The 8,146-nt window shown below is 47.6% G+C and overlaps 1 long non-coding RNA gene across 1 annotated transcript; it reads right to left on the reverse strand.

Annotated features, from left to right (window-relative positions):
* Nucleotides 1-2,517: 2,517 nt before the first annotated feature.
* Nucleotides 2,518-7,855, reverse strand: LOC308648405. The gene is made up of 4 exons (XR_014021814.1): nucleotides 7,746-7,855; nucleotides 6,910-7,048; nucleotides 4,672-4,745; nucleotides 2,518-3,070 (listed from the first exon to the last, which is right to left on the reverse strand). It is a non-coding gene; the product is annotated as an uncharacterized lncRNA (long non-coding RNA).
* Nucleotides 7,856-8,146: the final 291 nt, after the last annotated feature.

Consider the following 8,146-nt stretch of genomic DNA (forward strand, 5'->3'; position numbering starts at 1 on the left):
CAAAAGGTCACTCCGCCAACTTAACCAAATACTTCCTATCTTGTTTCCCTATAATTTTTTCCCTTAGTACTTCTTTAATATACTACATATTTTAGTACCTTATTTTATGATATGTCGCTGTTCTCCAAAATGTAAGTACTATGAAAACAGGGATTTGCTCCTTTGATTGTGTTGTGTATCAGTTCCTAGAATTTTACCTGCACATAATTGACACTTGATATGAATGAATGGAAGGACAGAGTCAATCTGGGTGGAGGTGTAGCTAAGGAAGTGACAGCTGAGTGGCTTTCTGAAGTGGGAAATGACTCTCAGGTGCATAGCAGGAAAAGAACATTTTGAGGACCTGTAAGTAGTAGAGGTTGGGGCTAGGATTCTTGTGGGGAGGGCTGTGTGAGGTGAGAGTGCACAGGCAGACTACAAGCAGTGAGGAGACCTCGCCTGTGATCTATGGAGTCACTAGGATGCAAAAAGAGAAGGCAGTCTGTGAACCCTTCACAAATCAGTTTCCTTCCTAAGAAGTAAATTTTGGCAACTGTGGGCCAAGCCACCTAAATGATCATGTCCCAGACCCCTGAGGCTCCCCATCGCCCTACTCCTCTCCACCAGTCAGAGCAATCTCATCTCTTTCTTTCCTTCCCAGTGCTCCATCACTGTCCTCTCCTGTGGAGCAGAGGCTAAGCAGGGCATCAGAGACCCCAGGATCAGGAGTCAGGAAAACTATGATGAGAGAGGCACAGAGACACAAAAGGGGAGGGAAGTAGAACCTGCTCTCAATTGCTGAAGGGAGCTACTCAGCCATGAGGGAATAGTCAGTCTGTTAAAGAAAGAGGGGGCTACCAACATCAAGGAACCAACAGTAAAACATCACTAAAACTAGTCAGTGGACTCAGAAATGTGGGGGTGGGGGACAGGACAAGGACCATGGTAGCTCGAAATTGATCATAAGGGATTGGGGCAGGGTGGATCTTTCAGAGAGCAAAAGGGAGATGACAAATGGCCCTTGGGTAAGAATTATGGTGGAGGGCAACATAGAGATATGGACCTCTGCCAGAAACGGCTGGCAGAGCCTATAATCCAGCAACTTGGGAGGCTGAGGCAGAAGGGTCACAAATTTGAGGCCAGCCTCAGCAACTTAGTGGGATGTCTCAAAAAAAAAAAAGACTCAAGGTGTAGGTCAGTGGTAAAGTACCCCTGGGTTCAATACTTAGTACAAAAAAAGAAGTGATTGGCAGAGTGCTCTTCAGTCCTAAGAATGCGCCTGCTGGCCTTGAGGTGTCTGAGGGCTTGGTTTCCCCTCAGCCCGTCACAGTGAGTTCAGTTTCAATTGAAGAAATAAACCAATGGACTCTCCCCTCTCTGTCACGCCTTTGGGAGTGTTCCTTTGTATGGACCTCACCTGAAAAGTGAAGACAGATCATGTGCTCACAGGTGGTTATACACACACATGCTGAGCGCATTGTTGCTACTGAACATAATCCCCAAAGAGCAAATAGACCTGGTGATAAATAGAAATCCCAACACCGGCATTTGCCTACTATGCTTCCAGAGTCCTCCGAGGGACTCTCCTTGTGTACTCTACTCCCACCTCTGCTCAAAACCATCCCCCTAAGTTCACTCCAGATCCTGGTGTACTTTCATCACCTAGGGCTCAGAGCACCACTGCCTTCCTCCAGATCTTTGGCCCTGCCTTTTTGCTATGTCCACCCCACTATCATCTTCCCTCCCAAAGCCCCGACCCCTCTGGGCACAGTGGCACACACCCATAATCCCAGTGACTCAGGAGGCTGAGATAAGGAGGTTGCAAATTTGAGGCCAGCCTTAGCAATAGCAAGGCCCCAGTACCAAAGAAAAAAATTGTTAAAAATAATTTATCAGTTAACTATTTTCTTCAACTTTTTTTCTTTTTTTTTTTTTTTTTTTTTTTTTTTTTATGGTACTGGGAATAGAACCTGGAGTTGTTTTAACAGAGACACATCCCCAGTCCTTTTAATTAAAAAAAAAATGTAGTTGTAAATGGACAGAATGGCTTTATTTTTTTTTTTATATTTTTATGTGGTGCTAAGGATAGAACCCAGTGTCTTGCACATGTTAGACATGCACTCTGCCACTGAGCTACAGCCCCAGCCCTTTAATTTTTATGTAGAGACAGGGTCTTATTAAGTTGCTGAGGGTCTTCCTAGATTGCTAAGGCTGTCCTCAAACTTGGCATCCTCCTACCTTGATCTTTAGAGGTGCTAGGATTATAGGCCTACACCCCTTCCCTCAGCCAACTCAATTCTAACTTCTACGTGTGAGCTCCTAGAAGCACATAGGATTATTCAATCTCTAGGAAAAATCCTACATCCCATCTCATAGTCCCCAGGGCAAACCTTGAGAGTGTGCCAAGGGGTAATTCTCAATGAATGAAACCAGAAGATCTGCTCCTGTGACCCACCTTCTCTACACTCAGCCTGGCTGGTGCACAGAGCTATTAGCAAACAAATAAATGAAAAGCAAAGAACAAGCAGCAGGGCATGTTTCAAAATTTATTGAGGTAAAAGGACAAGGACACAGCATAGAAAACGTCATTAGCATTTTTTTTAGATCTAAACAGTTAAAACAGGAATAGGCAAGAAGACACAGAAGCTGGCCACACATGAGATGGACACCAGTCTTCCCATCCAGGGATCCGTGGCACTGCTGAGGAGAGGCAGAGCCAGCTGAAGGGTTTCCACCTATGAACCCCAAGTCCCCAGAATCCAGGGCTTTCCTTGCCCTGATCATACAGAGTAAAAGTTTCCACGTTGTGCTGAGGCAACAGTGGCAAGGTCTGACAATGTGTCACGTGGCAACATCACACTTCACTTTCTGCTGTGCCAGTGTCCACAATCAACACCACAGACCAAGAGAAAGTTAGTCCAGGCCAGCGGCTTAGAATTTCTATCTCAATCTCAGAAACACAGGTTGACTTGGCTTCTTGGCAATAAATCACCATAAAGAGAGCTGGCACCCCATGTCACCATCCTGAAAGGGTCAGTGCCTCTATCCCTTGGGCCTTCTTTCCACAATCTCCAGATCCAAGGAAGCATCCCTAGAGTGAGGAGAGGGCCACAGAAAGGGGAGGTTAATGAAGTGCTTTTTCTTTTTCTTTTGTTTTCTTTTGGTGGTGATAGAGATGGAACCCAGGATCTCACATATACTAGGCAAGTGCTGTACACTAGCTACATCCTTATCCCTACCCCAAGTGTTTGGTTTCCAATGGCTAAATGGTTACCCCATTTTTCTTCATGCTGACATCAATAAGAATGTACCCAATCCATTAGATATGAGCTACCAGGTTTTTTTCGCGCCAAATGAAAAAGGAACCTCAATACTAGAGAACAATCAAAAAGTCTATCCCTCCCTGCTATCACTACTGGCCTGTACATCTGTCTCCTTGGTGGGACAGGAGCTTTCGCTCAACTCAACCTCTAAGTCTTCCTCATGCTGCTCCCTACTCCCTGGGGTATGTTCCTACTGCCCAGCACACTGCCTGCCTAGCCTTACGCTTACAAAAGACTGCTTCCCTTTGAAAATTCTGTGGCCACAAACACGTGTCATTTAATATTACAGTTATTCATTATACATCATTCATCCTGGTTCCTTTGAACATCTAAAGTATCTAAACCTTGATGCAGATGTAGTTTGGTCTCTGATAACAGGAGGCTAAGCCATAATGTCTCCCATCATTGATTCTTATTCAGCGGCCCCCAGCATCCCTGAGATCAGAATATGTTGGCAGGAAAGAAGCGAGAGTGTGTGAAAGCACCAGCATTTGAGAGGGACAGACTGGACCCTCCAAACACGGGAAATGGCTTTCAGCAATTCCTCTCCCTGCATTATGGATGATCAGAGCACAGGCAGCCCGTGATCACTTTTGAATGCAGGTACACACACAGGCAGAGACAGGTCCAGGAAGAGCAGCAGATGCTAGTAGCCTATGGCATAGTACAGGGAAAATTCATGAAAATAGCCCAGCCGGCCATACACAGGACCCAACCATGACCGTTCTTTTCTAGAGAAACCTCATACAAACTCCTTGCCCAGGAGAATCAAAGAGAAGTCACTTTGGACATAAACAGTGGAAAAATGTTAGGGTTGTAATGGTCAGAATCATGGGGTTTCAAGTACAACAAAAGTCATTTCTGTCACCACTTCATTTTTTCAAATAAAAAAATTAGGTTCTGTTTGATGCAGAGATGCATGCCTTTAATCCTAGCAATTTGGAAGGCTGGGGCAAGGAGGATCCTAAGTTCAAGGCCAGCCTTAGCAACTTAGTAAGTCTCTATCTCAAAATACAAAAGGGATGGAGGTATAGCTCAGTGGTAGAGTGCCTGAGACAGCAGCAGAAGGGATTCTCACGCCACCCATTTATCATTACAGTATGCTGTTGCTGGTGCCCAGGTAGAGAGGGCAGATGTCCCAGAGACCTCTCATTCCACACGTGGGACCTTGGAGGCTTTCCCCTCAGCAGCCACTGAAGGTATGTGAAGGGTCAGGTGTGATCTAGAATTGGTTGGGTGGGTGGTAGATTTGGGGACCCATGGTACCACCTTTATCTCACCTCTCAGCTCCCCTACATCATCACCCAGAGCCCCTGGGAACAGGGCTGTATCCGATACAAGAGATCAGAAAATGAACCAGAAATCTTACCTCAAGATTCCTGGGGTGTAGAATGTTCCTGACAATGACAACTCCCATGATGCCTCTGTACACAGTGGACTCATCTGCAAGAGAAAAGGAGCACTGATGGGCACCCAGGTGTCACTGCTCACAGCAGGACATGGTAAGCACCAGGAAACAGTTTGGCACAGTAGCTACCAGACACGAGGCATCCTAAAAATGTTGGCAAGCACACCATTTCTTCACAAATAAGAGTTAACTCTAAAGAGGGAGACAAATAGATGGTCAAAGGCAAGGCAATCAATACTGACTATGTAACCAGCAACAGGCTGAAATGAATGCCAAAGCAGGTTTGTGGGAGTGTTCCGGGCTGCCTGGCAGTGACTCTATTGGCTGCTGAAAGGAACTTCAACAACACACATAGACTGTTCCCAATAGCAGTAGTAACACACACATTGCAGCTGCCAATGCCCTGGAGTCCAAGGTATGAGCAAAACTGAGAAGGAGTGTGGGAAAGCTGCCAGAAGCAGAAGGCCAGGGTAAGACCTTCCAAACACAGGACAGTTCTTTCCACATTTCCTCTACCTGCACTACCAAAGACCATGACATGAACACCCCATGATCACTTACGAATACAGGGGCAGAAAAGGACAGAAGGCTTGCCATAAAAGGAGACTAAGGCAGAAGCCAGGAGCAGCCAGCCCAGCTGAGCACAAGAACCCAGCAAATGTTTCTAATACTACAAAAATTCCTTCATCATGACCCAGATAGGTAAGGCAAAGGGAAGACACCTCTAAAGAAAACTGATGGAGTTCTTAGGTTGTGAAAGACAGGGACTTGTGCTCCTCGAACAACTGGTTCACTGTATTCCTGCTTTCTGGGGAACTAAACTGAAGATAAGAGAAGCTCCCAAAGATAGGAGGCAGAAGTGAAGCAACTGAGATGTGGGTACAGATTAGCATGATACCAAAACCCTTCCTGCTGTTCATGTAAATGTTCTGCTGCCAATACACCAAAGAAGGGATCCCTGAAGATTCTGAACCCAAGCAGGCAGAGCAACAACCAGATGCATATCAAAAACCCCAGGAAGGATAAAACTGGGAGCCAGCAAGAATCCCCCTTCATCTCACTTCCATCTGTTTCCCAGAATATGTGATGCCTGGGGAACCAAAGCCCCAGACCTCCAGGGGACAGACCTCATCTTTGGAGCACTCTCATCCAGCTATTTTCTGGCAGGATGGAGACACTTCTCACAGGCCCCTCTGCACTAAGGTACCACCTTTCCAATAAACAAGAAGTACCAGATGAGTCACCTAAATGTCACCTAGTCAAACTCATCCTTGTAAGCATATGGAGAGCTTCTAGCACAGTAACTAGCTGTTTAACAAATGTGGGCTGTTGTACTAATCTATGAACTACACCATTTCCTCATGAACAAGGAAAGAAGTTGACAATTCCACAGGGGCAAATAATCATCTTCCATAGAGAACTTTTCAGATCATTTTTGTGCAAACTCTGATAACACTGTAGAGGTTCTAGAGGGTTCCCTCATCACCTGGACCCATCCTCTGCCAAAGAGACTCAAATGGATAAAGTCTTGCTGACTGTCTAAGTGTCAAGCTCAAATAACCCTAAGCACTATGCAGTTATCTCTTCCAACATAAGCTTCACCTGCCCCAGGAAAAGCTGGATATGGTGCCATATGCCAGTAATTCCTGGTGACTTGGGAGGCTTAGACAGGAGGATGTCAAGATTAAGGCAAGTCTGGACAACTTTGCAAGACCATGTCTCAAAATAAAAAATGAAAAGAGCCTGGTATATAGCTCAGTGTACAAGACCCTGGGTTTAATGCACAGTATTGAAAAAAAGTTCATGGGAAGACCAACTTCTGGTCAAAACGCCTAAATTATTCATTCACTCATCCACCCAATTACTGTGCATCTACATGTAGCCAGACATAAAGGCTCAAAAGCAAAACAAAAGCAGACAAACCCTTCACCCGCCAGAGCTTTGGCAGCTTCCCTACTTTACAGAAAGTAAAGCTCAGGAAAATGAGGAAACTTAGCCAGGATCTACCCAGGTCTTTCTGGTCCCCAAACTCAGCCATGTACCCCACCCCAATACCTACACAGGTATCTGCACACAGGCTTTGCCACACCGTTTTTCAGAACGTGGTAGAGCTCCATCACCTTCCCCTCTACTGGTGTCCACAAAAGCAATATAGGAGGCACCCCCCATTTCCAGGTGCTCATGAGTAGCAACACTTACCCAGGGACATCCTCCCCCTGGACACTGGGCGCCCACCGGGGAGTGCGGAGAGAAGGGGACACTGGGTGTTGCAGAACCAGTGAAAACGTCCAAGGAAGAGCTGTCATCTGTCTGCAAGAGAGGCGCACAGCAGCGAGGCCTAGGCAGAAAAAAGCACGGGGAAAGGGCTTTCAGTGAGAAGAGGGACGCGAGTCCGGACGCTGCCCCTCTGGGCCCTTAGAGTGTCCTTAACTTAAACTTCAACCAACCAGTCTTCAAAATGGGTTTTAGCTCTTGCTTTTAAAAGTTGTCGAGGGGAACGTTCATCGTGACACAAAGATTGACCCTATGAGACGAATGCCATGAGTCGGAGAACCGGGTGTGAAAAACCCCGGGGCGGGCTGGGGATGTGGCTCAAGCGGTAGCGCGCTCGCCTGGCATGCGAGGGGCGCTGGGTTCGATCCTCAGCACCACATAAAAATAAAATAAAGATGATGTGACCACCGAAACCTAAAAAGTAAATATTAAAAAAAAACAAAAAAAACCCGAGGCTCTGCGCGTCCTCCGCCCAGCTCCGGGCCCACCGGCGCGCCGCTGGCCGGGCGCAGACCGACACGGAGCCGAGGCCGCGCGCCTCTGAAGTTGGCTTGGGGCGGCCGAGGGAGCCCGCTGCCCACCGAGGGCCTCTTCCCGGGAGGCCCCCGGCCCTGCGCGCAGGATGGACCCCCTGCTTAGCGCTGACCCGGCGGCTGCTCCACCCCCGGGGCCTCGGTTCCCCGGGGTTGACAAGGACTCCTGGAGGCCACCTGGGGTCCTCGCACAGATGACGCCTGGACCGCGCACCCTCAGGGACTCACTCGGAGCTACCGAAGGGAATGCACCCAGGTGCAGAAAAGTGCTGAGAAGCATCCCGCAGCAGTTACGCGACGCTCTCTACGCCCCGCAGTGCCGGCCGAACTGCGGCTGCGCGCGCGAGCGCAGCCTAGAGTGGCGGCTGAGCAAGTGGCCCTGCAGCGCCCCTGGCTGAGCGGAGCTGAGATTCAATCAGCCACTAAGACTCATTCAAGCTTCCTTGCAGCCAATCATTATTCCTTCAGTCCATTATTGCACTCACCGACCACGCATCTGCATCATATGCAGAAAGTATTTATGGAACATCAGCTTCCTTATCCATCCAATTATTCATCTATACCATTGAGCCACCCATCCTCCCATCCATTTAAATAACTATACATATCTATGCATCTATACATTCATT

Source organism: Spermophilus citellus (assembly GCF_964194105.1).
Source record: "Spermophilus citellus genome assembly, chromosome: 4".
Lineage (NCBI taxonomy): Eukaryota > Metazoa > Chordata > Mammalia > Rodentia > Sciuridae > Spermophilus > Spermophilus citellus.